Genomic DNA, 17,149 nt, shown 5'->3' on the forward strand with positions numbered 1-17,149 from the left:
GAGTCCCTGGCTCCCCGCCTGCCCCCTCCCCATCTCAGGTCCCAGGGGCAGAACTCAGAATAGAACCTTCGTTTCCTTCTTGTCTCCTGATTTATGGAATGGGGTCTCCTCCTGGAAACATCAACTACTACCATGAAGGTGCTGGTTCCTTGCCTTTCCAGTGGTTTCTTTGGGGGACAGTTCTCCCCTTTCACATATGAGGTGCTAGGGGCAGAGGAGCGAGGGTGCCATTTGCTCAAACTTGCTGGAGCAAAGCCAGGCCTTAAACCCTGCTCAGACACGTCAGGCTCAGGCACCTTCACCTGGACTAGGCCCCATGCTGGGTGCTGGATGCTGGGTCCAGATCCAGGGACCTGCATACCACTAAGGGAGGGAGCTGCGTGCTGGAAGTGGCAGGTAGCCATAGCTGGGAGCAGCTGCTGGTCAGCCAGCCTGCCTGGGCTTACATCCGGGTGCCGCCCTTTGCTCACAGTGGGCCTCAGGCAAGTTGCATAAGATCCCTGCCTCACAGGGCTGTTTCAGGAGCCCAGTGTGCAAACACACAGGAAGCACTGAGAGCAGGCCGGCACCTAGTGGGCACTCAATAAATGTGCGCAGACACACCTCCAGGCACAACATCCTCTTCTCATCCTCATTACCATCCCCAGCACTCCCACCACCATCACCATAACTACCACCATCCCCATCGTGACCAGCACTCCCACCATCACTGGGTCCTGTAGCATCTGGCCCCCCTGATGCATCCAGAGCTCTGGGTAGGGGCCCATCTGTAGGGCTCACCACTATACCCCAGAGGCTCTCTCTCAGTTGTTGAATGAATAAATGAGTGAATGAATGATGAATTGGCTTTTACCGAGAACAAAGCAGCTGATGCAAGGAGGAGGAGGCAGATCCATTCCTTCAACCCCTCTCCAGCCCTCCCCCTCATTTCTGGAGCTTCTGCTCCCATTTGGACTATTGTTCCTCTGGACCTCAGTCTCCGGTCTCTGCTCTGCACACACCAGACCAGATTCGGCTCCCTAAACGCCTCCCTCCCCATGGTCCCCTGCTCTGTAATACTCAATAGCTCCCACTGCCTGAGAGCTGGCCTTCTGGGACCCCATTAAGGGGCTGACCACCAAGCCTACATGTCTTGGCCCCAAACCTCCCTGCAAACTGGCATCTCTTCCCCTCTTCTCACAGCTGTGACTCTGCGTCACTTGGGCTTCTCAACACAACCAGGAGTGAGCCCAAATGCCCTTGTGACCACCTGCTGACCCTGCCAACCTCCTCTGGCTCTCTCAGCTGTAGGACTGGAGGAGTCCTCGTGTCGGGCAGGTCAGAAAACCCTGGATGGGACCCTGACCATTGAGCCAGCCCTCACGTCAGCCCCACAACTGCCTTGGTCCTCCCATTCTGCAGAGGAGGAAACCGAGGAATCAGGAGAGTTAAAAGGTTTGAGATACTTAACAAATATTTACTGAGTGCTGACTAGGCACTAGGTGCTAAAAACACAGCGGTGAGCAAGACAGCCAACATCCCTGTCCTTGTGGAGTCCAAGAGGAACACACACACAAATGTAGCACTGGTCAGATGTTAATAAAGGCTCCAAGGGCACCTGGGTGGCTCAGTCAATTGAGCAGCCCACTCTTGACTTTGGCTCAGGTCATGATCTCAGGGGGTCCTGAGCTCAAGCTGGCATCTGGGCTCCACACTCAGCAGGGAGTCTGCTTAAGACATTCTCTCCCTGTGCCCCTCCCTGCCCTGCCCTGTGCTCCTGCGTGCACGCGCATGTGCTCTCGCTCTCTCTCTCAAATAAATAAATAAATAAAATCTTAAAGAAAAAAAAAAAAAGCTCCAAAGTTAGGGGAAGGGGCAAGAACATGGTGACCAAAAGGATTTTGAAAAGGCAGTCAGGGAGGGCCTCACTGAGGAGGTGACACTGTAGCAAGGCCCAGTGAGGGCTGGGGGAGCAGCCTGGAGGGCAGTGTGGCTAAAGGTAGTGAGCAGGACCCCAGAAGGAGGAGAGAGGGGCCAGAGCTGGGCCTTGGTGTTTTTTGCTCAGAGGCTGATGGGGACCCACAGGAAGATTTCGGGCAGAGAGGGAACATGCTTAGGTTTGCCCCTTTTTTAAAAGATTGTATTTATTTATTTATTTATTCACGAAAGACACATAGAGAGAAGCAGATACATAGGCAGAGAGAGAAGCAGACTCCCTGTAAGGAGCCCGATGCGGGACTCGATCCCAGGACCCTGGGATCACGATCTGAGCCAAAGGCAGGTGCTCAATCACTGAACCACCCAGGTGCCCCAGGTTTGCCTTTTTTTTTTTTTTTTTTTTTGGTTTGCCTTTTTAATACAGCAGTCTGGCTGCTGTGTGAAGAGGAAGTAGGAGAAAGGATAGTGAACTTTTGCTGGGGAGCAAGTGACAAGAACTGGGGTAGGAGATAGGAAAGGCCCTGCACTCCCCACAACCCTCAGAGTTTATTTCCCTGGGAAAGGGGGACCCAGAGGAGCCAGATATGGGGGTGGCAGGGCTTAGCTTAGGGATGCCAGGCAGAAGCGGTCCCCTTAAGCTCAGCAAGCCTGGCGCAACGGGGACAGGGGCCTGGGCCTGGCTGCCTGAGCTGACCAGCTGGATGGCACATCAGGCCCTAGGCTGTCCCCAGCCACCAGCCAGTGCAGCTACCTGAGGCTCCCAGCTCTGGGAGTGCAAAGATCCAAGTCTGTCCTGTTCACCACTCCCAGCACATAGTAGGTGCTAAGTAAATCCTTGTGGAATGCATGAGCAGGGCCTGGTGCAAAGTGGGTGCCAATCCGTTTGCTGAATGACTCGGTTAATGAATGGATTGCCTGCAGCCTTGGACTGTTTGCCAGGGGTTCTCAGATTAGTCTGAGTTCCTTAAAATAATTGCAGCTGCTGCTGATCACAGAGCTTTACTGTGAGCCAGGCCCCAAGCTCAGCCTCTTAAGCTGCATCCTACAACTCCACACAGCAGGTTCTATTGCTGTGCCCATTTTACAGAGGAGGAAATTGAGGCCCAAGGAGGTTAATTAATATCCCCAAGGTCACTCAGCTACTAAGCAGCACAGCTAGGCTCTGAACCCAGGGCTGGATTATTCTCAGCTCCACTGTAATACCTCCTAAAGTGGGATCTTATGAATGACACCATCCCCTCAACTGTAGATCCTCTGAGGGCAGGGCCCTGCATGCGGGGTCCCCAGTGAGCAACCCCAACGCTCCGTCACATCTGGGCTGTTGCCTTGGCTCCTCACCACAGCCTGTACCATCATCTTGGTAAGGAAAGCAAGGCTAGGAGCTGGGAACTTTTTCAGTAAGGGTAGGGCTGAGAAGTGGCAGAGGAGGGCTTCGAATGCCCATCTCTGGAGCCTCTGGACACAGGCTCTCTCCACAGCTAACCTCATCTCTCCTGACCCCAGCACGGGAGTGGGCCACCGAGTCCCCAGACCCCCAGCCCTGCACAAGGCAGTGGCTAGCTCCTGGGGCCCAGTTGATGCCAGAAACCCCTCCACATCGGAGACCTGTCTGAAGATCTGGGGCCACTGGGCTGACCTCTCACCTCTGCCTCTGGCCTAAACGGGCAGATGCCAGGAAAACTGAGCCTGAGGACCTGCAAGGGAAGCTGGGCGTTTAAACCACACACGTGGGGCACACAGCTACGCCCATGAACACCAGCGATCCCAGCAAAGTGGCAGCAGCGGCAACGGCGACAACAGTCGGTGGTCAAGGAGCCCTCAGCCACCGGCCCACCTCTGCGCAGCGCAAGGAGCCCTGAGTGTCACAACAGTCCAGAGAGGCAGGCCCTCGTATCACCCCCGTTCTAGATGCGGGAACTCCGACCCCGAGAGGCTGAGTTGTCCAAGGCAAACAGTGAGTTCATAGGGGATGCAGGATGGAGAACCAGGCAGCCCAGGGCCGAGCCACGCGTATCAGGCAGACGGGGGGACCGGACCTCCCCTGGGTGGAGGCGGCCGGGCCGGGCACTTTTCACCCCCTTGATGGCTGGTGTTTTGTTGTTGTGGCTTCAAGTCATGTGTCTGCCTTGAAAACATACTTCTCTTGTGCTCCTTTGCCCACTGCACCCTTTCTCCCTTCCTGGGAGGTCCAGCCCCTCATCTCCCATTTCTTGGTTCATCTCCTCCTAAGAGCCCTCCCTGGTTCCTCCCCAGCCCCCATGGTACCCTCTCCCCGCCTTGAGCGCCTCTCAGCGCCACCCACCGCCTGCTGGGGCTGCTGGCAGCTGGCCGCTGGTGTCGAGCTCTCTGCCCCGCCTCGCACTGGTGGGCACGAGGCTAAAGGGCAGCCTAGCCTGCTGGCCGGCTGGCCGGCCGTGACGCCCCCTGCCACAACCTGGCCCTCCCTCCCCGGACCACAGAATCCCTCGGTGACCCTACCAGCAGATCCTGTTTGCACTCTGGTCGTACATTCCAGGGGCTGCATACTCTTGCCATTCAGACTCACGCCTGCCCCTCCCTTCTGTGAAGAGGCCCCGTCCAAGCCTGTGTAATGCCACAGGGGACCCCAGGACCTGACACTTGCTGCCACGAGGATGGGTGATACAGTGAGCTGAGGACATCACACTTGTCTGCTGTACAGGCTCAAGTCCTTGCTCGGCCTCTTATCAGCTGTGTGGCCTCGGGCGTATTACTCAACCTCTCTGAGCCTCAACATCTTCATCAGCAAGATGAGGATTGCAAAGGTAGCCATGTTTAGACAATCACATGGAGTCATGTGCAGAAAGTGCTTAACAGTGCTTGGCTCTTCGTAAGCACTCCACAAATACTAGCTGTGTCATGACGGTCATTGTTTGTGCTGGGTAGCAGGCATTCACTGTGTCCCTTACGTATCTCGAATTACCCCCACAACCCTAAAAGGTAGTCGATGTTACTATCCCCATTTTACAGATATGGAAGCGGAGCCTCAAAGAGGCAGAGATGCCTCTGAGGTCACACAGCGGGATGATAAGGCAGGATTTAAACCTAGGGCTCTCTGGCCCAGGGAGCATGCCCATTGTTAGCCCCAAAATGGGCATGGGAAGCCAACTGCCCCCCTCTTCCCTGAGAGCCAACTGCTGCCTGGACCAGCCGGACCTCTGGCCTCTACCTCCCACCTGCTTTGGTTCACGGTGCCTTCCCTCTGCCCTGGCTTCTATCAGGGCCTCCTCTCATCCAGAACTGGGGGTGGGAGGGCTGCCAATCCTTGGGGGCAAGCCAGCTGACCACCCTCCTGCTGGACGTCTTCCCTTCCGGTGTCCCTGCACACGCTTCCGCTGCACTCCCTTCTAGCTCTGGCCTCTGCCCCTCCTGTACCTCTGTGCTCCAGCAGCCCCTGGCCCGTCCCCGACCTCGTATCCCAGGTCTAGCTGCCACTAGCCATGCTGCAGGCGCAAGAGACAAACACTCCCGTTTCCCATACTGAGCACCTGACATGGAACCTCTTTTCACCTTCCCCCGGCAACCTGTGAGATGGGTAGTGCCACTGGGCCCATCTTACAGAGGAGGAAACTGAGGCTCAGAGAGGGGAAGCGACTTGTTTCAAGGTCACCTGGCTGGTGAGTGGAAGAGCTCTGTTCAAACCTGGGACCAGTCTGTGCTCTGCAGCCCGGCTCAGCAACACTGCCCCACATGACCTCATCAGACTCGAGGGTGATTGATCTGATCACAACCAGAATTCTCATTATAGCCCCCTTTCCCTGAGGGCTCTTCGATACCCACACCCTGCTACAGCTGCTGTACACCACATGGCGCAGGTTAGAAGGGAGATGTAAGTGAGGCTTCAACTGTCCTCAGCTCAGAGAGGGGAAGTGACTTACCCAAGACTGCACAGCAGTAAACAGCAGAGCCTGGACTCAGCCTCTGCCTCCACATTCCCCACTCCTCCTCTGACTTGCAGGGGCCTCACATTCACCATAAAACCCTTTGTCCCAAGCCTGCTCCTGTCCCAGCTCCAGATCTCCCAGGGAAACCCCATCCCCCATGGGGTTTCCCAGCAGGAGCCCTCTGAGCTGAGCCCCCTCTCTCCCCCTTGGCCCAGGCTTTCTTGTCACCCCACAGAGTGCTTCTTAACCACCCTTGGGAGGTTGGCAGCTACCTGGTTTGGGGATCTTTACGTTAAGGAGAAGGGTTCTCCAAGGGACTCTGAGTTACAGCAGCACACCCTACTCTGTGGCCTGCCTGTCAGGCTTGGTTTTAGGGCATCTTCCCAGCTACCCTACAGGGTATGGGTTATCTCCACTCACCCACAAGGGGACGAAGGACCAGAGCAGACCATTTGCCCTGAACCAGAAGCTGGTGGTAGAACAGGGTCCAAATGCGGGTCTGCTGTTTGGCCATGTTACCCTCTGGTCTTCCCTAGTTCTCCTCCACCCAGTAGAGAGCCCCTACTCCCCAGGCAGACTCCTCTCCATATCCCTACCAAAACGACAATCCCACTATTTAAGCACTTCACGTGATCCTCTCCTTTGGTCTTCCCAGCAAACCCGTTGGGGGGGGTCAATCATCAGACCCATTTTTCAGATGAAGAAACTGCAGCACCAAGTGCTTACTCAGCTAGGTGCCCACAAAGACTGCGCCTTGGTTTACTAACCTGTAGAATGGGATCATAACAGCCTCTCCCCAGGGTGGCTGAGGACTGCACAGGATGGTGGAAGCCAGGGGCTCTTGGAGACACGCCCTCAGGATGCTGGGAGATGAGGCCCGAGTGTACTTTTCTCCACCCGCCAGCATCCAGTCAGGGCCTAGCCTGCCAAAGGAAGGGCCCCATGTCTCCTTGAACATTTCCTCAGCCCGGGGATGCCGGGATGCCGAGAAAACGATGAGTCATCCACCCAAGCATAGGCCTCCCAGGAGCCTGCAGTCGGGTCCCAGCCGGGGTGAGGAAGGTTCCAGGCTGGGAAGGGGGCCCCATGGACACGATGATTCCTGGGCTGGCCCCACCAAGCCCTGAGTCACCAGCTCTCCATAGCTGCCCACGGCCACATGCTACTGGCCTTAAGGACAGCTCTTAGACTCCGCCCACAGGCCCCTGCCCCCTGCCCCCTAGATTTGTACATCTGTCCACGTTCCTGGTGTCCTAGCTCCCCTCCTTCCACCCAAGAAAACTGGGTCAACACTGACCGTCGGACATCACTTGCCCCTCACCTCCTGTCACCCAGTCCCAGTCCCTTGTCCTGCGAGGGAAGCAGGCTCTCCCCTTCGTCCCTGGCCTTATCTCTCTGCACCTTATAATTCCTTTACCTCTTGTTTCTCCTTCTTAGACTATGTCTTCCTCTTGCCTGGCATTCCAAGGGTTCCTTCTACAACCCAAATCTGACCTTATCTCCCTCCACTAAAAACCCTCCTGTGGACTCCTTGCTTTCATTCATGATGACACAAGGAGATAAGGACACACTAGTTCCTCTGACTGGCTTTCCAGATCCTTCTCTTCCATCTGGCCCCAGCCGATTTCACCAGCTTGTCCCCTCAGGACCCCGCAGGGGTTCTCGAGCTGATCTGACCATTTACCCATCCCTAATCCATTTGAAATCGTCTGCAGAACATGCTTCCTTGGGAAGGTGGCCTCAGTTGCCATCATACACAGCCTGTGCTAACCTGCGAACACCTGTCCCACCTCCTAGCTCTTGCTCACATTCTCACCCCCCTGGAATGAGCTTCTCCATGTTCTGTTCTTGTGGAAAAATTTGGTTGGGCCCTCAAGGTCCAGCTCAAATGTTGTCTTCCTGAGGACTCCTCAGACACCGCTGGGCAGGAGGAATGGTCTGGACCTTGGGGCCCCGGAGGCCCTCTGAGTACAGAAGTGCATAAGCAGTTCTCAGACTCCTGCTCTGAGGCATCTGCTGCCTCCCACGGGGGGGGGGGGGGGGGGGGGGGGGGGAGGGTCCCTTAAGGGTAGCAGCTCTTCTACGTCCTGTGGACACAGCAGTGAACAAAACAGACTGGTCTGCCCTGGCAGAGCTCATAGTCTTATGGTGAGAAAGACACTAAACTTATAAACTAAAAAACATACATAATGTCATGGGGTAAGAAGAGTTATAGAAAAAATTAAATAGAAAGGGGGGGTGAGAAGGGTCTAAGGGACCTAAAATGGTCCTGACTAGGTGATCCGGGAGGGCCTCTCTGGGGAGGTGACATTTGAACAAAGACCCAAAAGAGGAGAGGAACCAGCTGTGTAGAGATCTGGGGGAAGAGCATTCCAGCCTAGGGGAATGGCCAGTGCAAGGGCCCTGGGGCAGAAGTGTATTTGGTAGTTTTTAGAATAGCAAAGGGGTCAGTGTGGCTGAGATCAGATGGGCAAGGGGAGAGTGGAGTGAGGTGAAGGTAGCAGGCAGCAAGGACAGATCATGCCAGGCCTCGGAGGCTTCAGGAAAGCCTTCGGCTCTTGCCTGGAGTCAGACAGGCATCTTGGAGGGTTCTGAGCAGAGGCAGGTGAGAGTCTGGTTTGCGTTCTGCAAAGTTTTCTCAGGTGCGTGAGTCAAAGGGGGTTACGGGGGGTGGGGTGGGGGAGTGAACACAGTGGGGTGGCTGGAGGGATGGAGGTGGTGAGGAGGTGAAGCCTGAGATGTATTTTCAAGGTCAAACCAACAGGATCTGCAAATGCACTGGATGGGGATGAGGAGCTATAAAGAGTCAGCATGACTCCCAGGTGTGGCTGAGCAGGGGCAGGATGGGGCTGCTGAGATGGGGACAGGTAGGGAGTAAATGAGGGGCGAGTGGCTGAATGCACAACTGGCCAGGCTTTGGGAGGTCACACCCAGCTCTGGTGCTCTCTGGGACTGTGAGAGTGCTCTCTCCGTTCTCAGCCTCAGTTTCCCCCCTTCCCAGGCTGGCCTAGAGGACTGGATGACTTCGTGCGGAGGGGACAGGCCCAGCTCCGGGCCACTCTGTCTCCCCACCCCTGCAGCCTGCCCAGGCTGGGTCAGACTCTGGAGCTGCCGTTGAGGTGAGGAGGAAGATGGGGGTCTGGGCACCTGTCTCCCACCAGGCTGGTAGAGGGCTGCCTTGAGCTCTGAGAAGCTTTAGTGGAGTGCCCTCAGCTGAGGGGCACCATATGCCGGGGGTGGGGAGGTGCAGAGAGCGAAGGCCCCTATGGATCCCTGCCTCTACGCCCTGCAGCTCAGAGGGTCGGACAGCCACGGAGCCCAAGCCCTGCCACTTCCTCACCATGGGACTCGGGCAAGTTCCCTGGCCTCCCTGATGCCAAGTTCTCATCTACCTCACAGAATCTAGGGGCAACTGAGTGAAACAAAGTGTCTGGCACCTGCCAGGGGCTAGAAAACATGGGAGATGTGCTCAGGCCCCTGACCAAGGGAGGCAGTCATTACAGCAGCCTCCCTGTGTCTAAGATCCTGGAGTCCAGAACTCAAGTTCCTGGCCTGGGACCAGAGCAGGGGTGGGGATGTGGGGGTAGAAGCCAGAAGGCCTTCGGGAGGCTCACCCTACTACCTTTCTGCCTGCTGGATACCTACAGGCTTTGGTAGAGTCCCCAGCCTCACCCCTTGGCACCCCTCCTTGACCTCTGGGAACTAGCAGCCAGCACCAGGAAAGGATTCAGAGGCAGGATGGACCAAAAGAGCATTTGTGTGTAATAACTAGGGAAACTGAGGCTCAGAGCAGGGCAGGAGCCAACCAGGGCAGAGAGACCCTGAGCTTTCAAGTCCCCAGCTCTGGAGGCTCATGTCACACCTATGCCACTTATCAAGACCCTTCTGGTGTCCTGTGCAATTCAGTACGACACTAACCAGCCCCTATTGGTGCTAGAGACAGAAATGACTCTGACACAATCTCTAGGGAACTAATAGTTACTGCCCACCAACTAGGGACTTGGCTGGGTGCTTTCTTTCCACTGGCCATCTAATATCCACCCTGGCTTTCATCACCATCCCCATTCTCCAGGTCAGGAAACTGGGGTTCAGTGAGATCACACAGCAGCTAACATTTCCTAAGACTTGCACGTTCTTCAGGCTCTATGTTGACTAATGCATGAATCTTCATACAGTGCTATGAGGGAGACAGAATGATCAGCTCCATTCTACAGATGAGCAAACTAAGGTCAAACTGGTAAAAGGGCAGTGCTGGTATTTGAACCCAGTGCCCTGTAGCTCGAAACCCCAAGGCCCCCGCCCCCTGTATGTCAGGGGGGCCAGGAGCAGGAAGCAGACTCAAGAGTCCTTGTTCTAATAAGCTGCCCACCGTGGCAGGGCCCCACCCAGCTCTCTTCTGCTCCCTCTCCTGTTTGGGGGCCCAGGGTCCAGGCTTGGCTTTGACACAAGTTACCAGACAAAACCCCTCAAATGAGAGCGGAGCTTTTTGAGTTTGCCAAGCCCCCCTGGTAGTGGGGCTTTCTAGCCCGTTTTCCAGATGAGGAGAGTGAGACCTAGAGAGTCGGGCAGGATACTGGCCCAAGGTCACATAGCCAGGAAGCCAGGAAGTGGTTGAGTTGGGCTCCACCTGTCTTGACCCCCTTGCTTTGAGTCCAGAGACCTCTCTCCCAGAAGAGCACACCCCACCCTACGTGGTGCTGGGTTTTGGGCTCAGTAAGTGCCCTTGTAGGGCAGGGGGTGTAGGGGGGAAGAGGGCTGGAAACAAGGAGGTGCATTGGCCATTGTTATGGGGATGGGGACAGGGACAGGGACAGGGCCACTGCACCACTTCTTACAGCCACAGCCACTGCCTCCCTCAACACTTCCCTTCCGAAGCTGCTGAGGCCCCAGGGGCGGCAGGGACCAGGGCAGCAGCTCCGCTGCCTCTGTCACAATGAAGGACATCCCCTGTCAGCCCTGCACTGCCACACTGATGGGGTTTCTTCAGTAGGATCTCAAACATGTGTGCAGGCACACTCACACTCGTGGCCTGCCGATGCCCACACCCCAGGTGCTTGCACATCTGCCAACACAGATGCCCACACTCACACACATTCACAAGCATGTAGTCTCCCCTCCACCTGTATACACACACACACACACACACACACACAAACACACTGCCCCAGGCACACAAGCATCCCTTGTCTGCACATGGATGAGCACATGCACACACACACCCACACAGTCACAGTGCTGCACACGCATGCACACACACACACAGCCTCATTTGTGCACACAAATGCTCTACCCCATGAGCACCTGCACCCGTGCACACTATTCAATCAGTCCCACAATCTCTGAGGGAAGAGCTGGCTTGGAGAAGCCCAAGTTTGCCGGAGGCTGGGTCAGGCTCTGGACCTCTGTCCCTAGCCAGCCCTAGCCACCAGCTGCCCACCGTCCCCCCCAGTCTTCCCAGCAGTATTTTTAGGGTCCCAGATGGGCCTCCTGACTTTCAGATACCCCAAGACAAGAAGGCTGTCTTTGGGGCCATTCCAGGTTTAACTCAAGTATCACCCAGGGTCCAAAACACAACCCCTGGAGTACCCAAGACCACATTCACCCAAATCACTGAGGCTTAATTGACAAAAGAGCCCACTTTTGCCACTCATGAGAAATCCAAATGGGGCCTGTGCCAAATGTCACTGTCAACCTTCTCCAAAGTCCCCCAGGACCCAGGACAACAGAGGCCTCCTCTCACTCCATACCTGTCTTCGTGAGCCCCAGTTAGGCCCATAGACACCCCACATGGAACCAGTCCTGCCTCAAGCACCAGCCTGTGATTACAGACATCTTGAGCAGAGAAATTCTTGTAAACTAATTCAGATTAAGGTGTAATGGACTGAAAGCTTGTCACAAAGGACCTGTGCTTTCCATGGGATCGGGGCCACAAGACCCATCAGCCGGGGTCAAACTGGAGATGTACCCCAGCTCAGGGCCTGCCCCCATCAGCAGCGTGGCCTAGCCCCACATCTTGCTAAGCCTCAGTTTACTCATCTGGAGGATGGCAGCATCGACCTCTGGGGGATTGCAAGAATTTGACAAGTCGATGCGTATCGATCCCTCGGCACAGTGATAGGCACACAGCAGGTGACTTGGAAGCAGTCACTGTGGTGATAACTTGGGAGAAAAGCAGGAAACATTGAGGAATTCAAGCGAAGGTCACAGCATATATTACACTGTGTTAAGTCAGAGGCCATTTCCCGCCCAGACCAGTGGCCGCAGGTGCCAAAGGTTTACACAAAAGCTCTGGGGAGAAAGACCGAAGACTGAGAAAACGCTCTCCACTAAATGAACGTTGTCTGCAAACTGGGAAAAGACCACCATTAGTCAATTTGGCCAGCGGAACACCTGGGGTCTGGCTCGCAAAAGCCTAATGTTGACAGTGGGGTTTGGCAAGCTGGCGTTTCCCCTCGGGGAATGGGGCTCTAATGGGGGGATTCACGGCCAGGGATGGGCCTACAACGCCCACACTGGAGCACAGAAACCTGCATTCCAGTCCTGGCTCCCTACCAACGGAAAGCACCTCTCTCGAGGCCTCAGTCTTCCCATCCGGAAGATGGTAGAGTTGAGCTGAGAACATCCATCTCCAGGGAGGTCCTGGGAGTTGACAGGTGGCCCAGGGCTACCCCAGCCATAACCTGCGGCCCTCGTAGGCCCGGGGAAGGGGAGTGCTGGGGGTAGACAGCCCCACTTGAAGAGACCAGAGGAAAAGGAAAGAGGTCGGTTCACTTTGTGGCCGATGCTGGAGCCGAATCAGAGGGTCTTGCCTCCAAGGGGTTTGCCTCCCCTGCTTGGCAGCGCTCGGAGTCCGGAGCAGGCCAAACACAAGAAATAATAAATCCTAACCAGGCTTTGCCCAGTCAGGAGGCCCCCGGCTGGCTCTTGTCATAAAAAGATCTTATCCCCATGAGCACCCCGTGCCGCGGGTGGAGGACTCCGCCCTCCTCCCCTCAGCCCTCAGCCCTCAGCCCTCCGCCTCCACTTCTATTTCCTGTGACAACCTGCAAACTGAAGACCAACTTGCCTCTCCCCCACGCCCAGGCTCTGGCTCGACCCCCGCCCCGCCCCGCCCCCGCCCGGGCCCCAGCTGCAGGAGGCCCCGCGGAGTGTAATTCCCCTCGCCCTCCTCTCCGCCCTGGGCCCGTCCGGGCAGATTAAGCCTTTGTCACACACACCCAGAAAAGCTCAGGGCCAGATGGGACGGGACAAGTGGTGTCAGCTCATCGACCCGCGGCCGGCCGGGACTAGGGAAGGGCCCGACCACAGCACCGCATATGGCTGTGGGAGGAGGCAAGGGGGCCCTGGGAGGGGGCAGCCAGAGAACAACATGGAAGAGAGATGACACACCATCGCCACCCTTGGGACCGCACACCGCGCCAGGGGCCCTGGTTCAGCTGCAGGATGACCCAACTCCCACACCTCCTCTTCCCTGAAATTGTTTTGCTGCCCGCCCTCCCTTGGTGGCTCGGAGGGCTTCTTTATCACATCCTCAGCCATGCCCACCCCCCCACACACACCAGCTGGGTGCCCAGAAGCAGGCAGAGTCGGACCTGCCCCGATACCCAGGACCCGACCCAAGGCCTGTGGGTGCTGATCAAGTGCCTCAGACAAAGGTTTATGGCCTGATGACCTTCACAGAAGCCCACCCAGGACAAAACTACAGGGTGTCTCCCAAGTGCCACCAGAGGCAATGGCAACTTTGTGTGTGTGTGTGTGTGTGTGTGTGTGTGTAGGCCAGTGAAGGTAGGGCATGTCCTCTGCACCTTTCTAACATGGTCCCATTCAGCCCCTCCCAGGAAGAGGCCATGGCTGGCCCAGAATTCCCAGCAGGATTTGTTCCTCTTAGATCAGTGGAAAGAAAAATGGAAATATAAAAATAATTACTAAGCCCCAGGAAGGTGCTTGAAGATGGGGGTGGCAGGACTCTGGGGCAGCTCCTGCGGCCGGCTCCAGTCGGCTGGGCGAGTGGCAGGTAACTAACGGGCTCTCTGGGGACAGGCAGGCCAGGCAGGAAAGCACAGGGAGCTGGAGGGACAGGCTGTTGAAGGAGGGCATGGCTGCTCTGTTGTGTTTGTCGTCCTCCTGGCAGCCTGGGCAGGGAGACCTGGGTCCCCTTTCTCTGCGTCCAAGGCAGGTGGTCCCTTGGGGAAGGCATATTATTGGCCTGGGAGCCAGGGTGGAGGGTCGTGAGGCCCCTGATGCTGGGGACAGGTGAGGCAGGTTGACGTGGGCCTCATGAAGGGTCTGAAGCGACTGGCTGGGCTGGGAGGACCTGGAGCCCAGGCCTAGCACCCAATTTCTGAATGTGGCCTGGATGGATGGGTGTGTGTGTGTGTGTGTGTGTGCGTGCTCATGCTTGCTTTGCTCTGCCTTGACAGTAGTGTTGCTAAGGGGGTAGGGGACCTGCCCCATGATGCCCATTCCCTAGGGCAGAAATGGACCCACACAGAGAACCAGTGAGCCAGCTGACAAGTCTGAGGGTCACCTGCCTCCCAACTTCAGGAGTGGGTGGAATGGGGGATCCTGCCTCCGACTACGTGGAAGGTTGAACCAAGACTGTCAGTTCCCTGGGGAGGCATAACCAGGCTGGGGTAGGAGGTGCTAACTAATCCGGAGGGCTGAGGACACTGCCCCAGGGTGGGGGGCACAGAGCCAGTCAACCACCTAGTGGGTCACTGACCTCAAAAAAAAAAAAAAACCACACTCAAAAAAACCTAGCCCAAGATGGGAGAGAACCCAAGGGGGTACGGAACTGGCAGGGTGGGGAAGGAAGGCTGACCTAAGCTGGGGAGAGGCAATGGCCCTCACTCCCCCTATGGGAAAGTGGGAACTGATTTGGGCTGGGGGAGGGGTCCCCGACTCGATCGGGGAAAGGACAATGACCCAGACTCCCCGGGCTCGGGGGAGAGCACCGACCGGGGCTGGGGGAGGCCCCTGACTCGCGCGGGGTGGGCCACTGCTCCCGCCTGGCCCTCCGGGAATCCGGCCCCGGCGCACCCCTTGGCCCGGCCCCACGCTCCGGGTCCGGCCGGAGGCGGCAGCGGCGCAGATGGGCTGCTGGCGGCCGCAGCGGCAGCGGCGCGGTTATCAGCGCTCCTCGCAGATGGGCCGCCCGCCCTCCGCGCTCGCGGCTCCCCACTCCCCGCGGCCTGCAGCCCCGTCCCCTGGGCGCGGGGGGAGGCGCCTCCGGATCCGCTCCCCGGCTCCCGCCTCCCTCCCTCGCGGCCCCCTCACCCCGCGGGCCCGGGCCCGGGCGGCCGCCGGAGGGGGAGGGGGAGGGGACAAGTGCACTTTTCGTAACGACCGAATCAATTGTGTGTGAAGAGCCCGCTCCGGCCGGGGACGGGGCTGAGCGCGGGGCGGGCGGGCCGGACGGGGGAGGAGCGCGGAGGGGGGAGCGGGGGAGCGAGGGAGGGAGGGAGGCCGGCGCGGGGCGGCCCCGCTCGCTCGCTCGGGCCGGGCGAGGCCGGGGAGGGAGCGAGGGGGGCAGGGAGGGAGGCCGGCCGGGCCGGGCCGGGCCGGGGGCCGAACGCACTAATGGAGGGTCTCCGCGACGGAAAGTTCAAAGCTCAGCAGCGCCCCGGGAGCAGCCACCCCCCCCAGCCCCCACCCGCTGCAGAACAATGAGGTCCCGGCGGGGGAGCCGCGGGGCCCGCGCCGCACGCCCTCTCCAGGGCGCCCGGGGCCGGAGGGGACGCCCCCGCCCGGCCGCCCGCCTCCTCCCTCCCGGCGGCTGCGGTTCCCCGCCCCCTCCCCCACGCCACCCCGCCCGGACCGGGCCGGCCCCGGGGACGGGGGAGGGGAGGGGATGGATAGGTCAGGCCGCCCCCGTCCCAGGGAGGGGGGGAGCTAGGGGCCCGGGGGGCGGAGGGGGCGCCCCACCCACCCGCGCGAGGCTGCTCCTGCGCCAGGCTGCGGCTCGGGCCGCCCCTCCCCGGGCCAGCCCCGGGTGGGGTCGGGGAGACCGTGCCCGGGCGGGCCCCCTCCCCCGGCGCTGGGGAGCCGAGTGGACTCCCCGTCCCGCGGCTGCCCCTGCCCCCCCTCCCGCGGCACCACCCTCCACACACACACACACACACACACACACACACAGGCGCGCGCGCACACACACACACACACACACACACACACACACACCGCCCAGCCGGCCCGGGGGCGGGAGCGCGAGGCGCCCGGGACAGGCAGCCCCGGGGCGGGCGGGGGGGAGGCTCGGGCTTCGGAGCAGCCGCCTGCTGGCTGGGGGAGGGGACGGGAGGACGGAACATGCTGGGGTGAGCTGCCCGGGACAGCCCGCCCGGCACGGCCACGGCCCGGGCAGCAGCGCAGAGGGGGGCAGGGACGCCCCGCACCCGGAGCGCTGCCGGGGCGGGCCGGGGCGGGCGGGTGAGCAGGGACGCGTGCGCCTCGAGCGGGCCAGACCCACGGACAACCTCAGGGACACACGTTCGGACACACATCCACACCCCCACACCCCCACACCCCCACACCCCCACACCCCGCCCCCGCCCGCCCCGAGCCCCGCGGCGGGACCGGCCCGCGGCCGCCGCGCGCGCACTCACCGAGCCCGTCTTGACCGGCACATACACCACTTGGCCCATCTTGGGTTCCCGGCCGCTGCCCAGGCGGAAGCCCTTGGAGCGCACCCAGAACTGGAACTTGCCTTTCTCGCCGGCCGCCGGGCCGCTGCCCGCGCCGGTCCCGCCGCCGCCCTGCAGGACCTCGGCGATCCGCTGGTATTTGCTGCGTGTCACCGTCTTGGTTTTGGCCGAGTCGCCGTAGGTGCGCAGGCACCAGTCCCGGAACTGGCGGCCCAGCTCCGAGTCCCCGGGGCTGCGCTCGCGCTCCCAGCCCCCGCGCAGCAGCAGCGTCGGCTTCGGCATCCTCCCGCCGCGCCCGGCGCCCTCGGGGGCGGGCCGGCCGCCGGGCCGCCCGGTGCCGGGGCTGCGCTGGGCTGGGCCGGGCCGGGGCGCGCAGCGGCCCGGGCTGTCCCGCGGTGTGGCTCCGGCGCGGCTGCTTGATGGGCACGGGCGGCGGCTGGACGCGCGGGGCTGCGGCGCGCTCTGTCCTGCTCGGGCGGCGGCAGCGGCGGCGTTGGCGGCGGCGGCTCCGGCTCGCCTCCTGCTCCGCCTCCTCCTCCCCCCGGCCGGGATGCGGGAGCGATGGAGGCAGCTCCGGGCCCGGAGGTGCAGAGGGGGCGGGCCGCCCCGCGGGCGGCCGGGGGAGGCGGGAGGCGGGGAGCGGCTCCGGGCGCGGGGAGCGAGACCGAGCTTGGGCGCGGGCGGCGGCGG

General features: G+C 59.7%; 1 non-coding gene across 2 annotated transcripts in view; it reads right to left on the reverse strand.

The window, feature by feature from the left end:
• NOL4L overlaps positions 1-16,755 on the reverse strand; it is a 130,567-nt gene extending 113,812 nt beyond the window's left edge. Inside the window, exon 1 of one of the 2 annotated variants that reach the window (XR_005377745.1) lies at positions 16,421-16,741. This is a non-coding gene — a transcript (nucleolar protein 4 like). Of the gene's footprint in view, positions 1-16,420 lie in introns of both variants that reach the window. The other variant, XR_005377746.1, reaches the window with a different exon arrangement.
• Between the last annotated feature and the right edge of the window lie 394 nt (positions 16,756-17,149).

Source organism: Canis lupus, chromosome 24 (genome assembly GCF_011100685.1).
Source record: "Canis lupus familiaris isolate Mischka breed German Shepherd chromosome 24, alternate assembly UU_Cfam_GSD_1.0, whole genome shotgun sequence".
Taxonomy (NCBI): Eukaryota; Metazoa; Chordata; class Mammalia; order Carnivora; family Canidae; genus Canis; species Canis lupus.